Source organism: Aegilops tauschii, chromosome 1, assembly GCF_002575655.3.
Source record: "Aegilops tauschii subsp. strangulata cultivar AL8/78 chromosome 1, Aet v6.0, whole genome shotgun sequence".
NCBI lineage: Eukaryota > Viridiplantae > Streptophyta > Magnoliopsida > Poales > Poaceae > Aegilops > Aegilops tauschii.
In genome coordinates this window covers 407,258,027-407,259,926 of record NC_053035.3, presented here as the reverse complement: position 1 = coordinate 407,259,926, position 1,900 = coordinate 407,258,027, and positions in this window count along the sequence as shown.

Sequence of the window (1,900 nt, the reverse complement as noted above, 5' to 3'; positions counted from 1 at the left end):
TTCACGAACTCTTCTCCCGGCTCTACCCACAGCAAGAACACAAGCAATGGAACCACAATCAATCACGGGAAATGCACAAGCAACATGATGCAATACATGCATGATATGCGAGATATGATATGCGATGCGTATGCGTGCTCCGGAAGAAAAAGGGAGAACAAGGCAGTAACTTGGCAAACCAAGTATGCACTGGAAAGATGAGATGATTTCGGTCGAAATCGATACAAAGATCACCGGAAACGGATGCACGGTTTGCAAATGGCAAGCAAAACAAGAATGACACGATTCTGCGATTAACAACATGATAGCACTTAGAATACATCAAGTAACTATGCTACAGCACCCCAACATAGGAACAAAGCATATGGCAGTAATCTACAGGAGATGCTTGACAAAAGATGAACAGTGAGATACGGCTAGATCACATCATAATAGGCTCAAACAAGCATGGCAAAAGTGCAAAAGATATCAGGTTCACAGACTTAGTGAAAATACTGGACATGGCTGAAACAGCATCAGGTAGCAATGTTCAGAGCAAGCAATCAACATGCTATAGGAACTTAACATAGCAAAACAAGGCATGGCATGAATCTACTGAATGCATAGAACAAAAGTCCATTACTGACCATGAGCCAAAAAGGACCAGAAGATATGATGGCACCCATGTGAACATAGCAAGTTTCGTTAACAGGTTTCAGACTTGGCAGAAAAACAGAACATGGCATTAGCAGAATTATGAAGGCACCTTGGTGAGCTTGATTCACTCATCACAAAGCAATGCATGACAAAACAAGCATACCTACTGCAATATGGCATGTTTATGAAGCTAACCATGGCAAGAGAAAGTTCATAGCATGTATGGATCAACTACAACAACCTTGCAAAATTGAATATCATGTTAACATTCTGCCAGTATTTTATAGCAAAAGTAGAGCAAGATTAAGACATGCTAGGCACTCCATAATTGCAAACAGGGGCATGTATGGATAGAGCACAATTATATCTACAAAACATCCTTACTGAACATACTCAAAAGAAGCATGGATCTCACTGTATACATATGGATACATGGCAACAAAATAACAGCAGGTAAAGGACTTGAACAAAATTCTAAGTCCGTGAAAACAGAAACATCACGAAGCCTAGTTTGCATGCTTGTGCTAGTCACCACATAGATCACAAAAATACATGGCATACACCTCTGTAAAGATGGCATGACATAGATCAAAACACCTGTAGAGCTCATGCCCATAAGATGCACACATCAAATGCAACAAAAATAACAAAACATCAAGTTCTGATAAGTAACAGCAGTAAACAACATATATCACTCTTGCACCAGAGATTTGGGCATTAAGATGAACTCAAACGAGCATGGCACAATGGAACAAAATGAAGAGCATCGCGTGATGAACATTTTGATATATCATGCACGCAAAATGGAGAAGTATGCAATGAGATATGATGCGATGAACATGAGCACATAATGCAATAAATCAGGGACTTGGAGGAAAAATAAGGTCAACCTCTCCAGATCTGGATCGGGGCGGCGCACGAACCGAGGCGCGGCGCGAGCTCGCCGGGGTTCGGCCGGAGTAGGAGAAGGAGGCGGCGCTCGGCGAGAGCGGAGAGGGAGGAGACGTCGCCGGAGATGGCGCGGTGGAGGCGGCGGGGTCGGTGACGGTGCGGTGGTCGGCGGGCGGCGGGTACGCCGCGGGTGCGGGTGGCGGCGCCGGCGGGAGGACGAGGCGGCGGGGCGCAGGCTTCGGCGGCGCGGGGCGCGGGCCCGCACGGGAACGGCGGCGGAAGGAGATGGGCTGGGGGGGGGGGGGCCCGACTCGGGCTCGTCGGGCCGCGGTCGGCGGCGGGCGCGCCTGCCATGTGGCGGCGTCCGATTGGC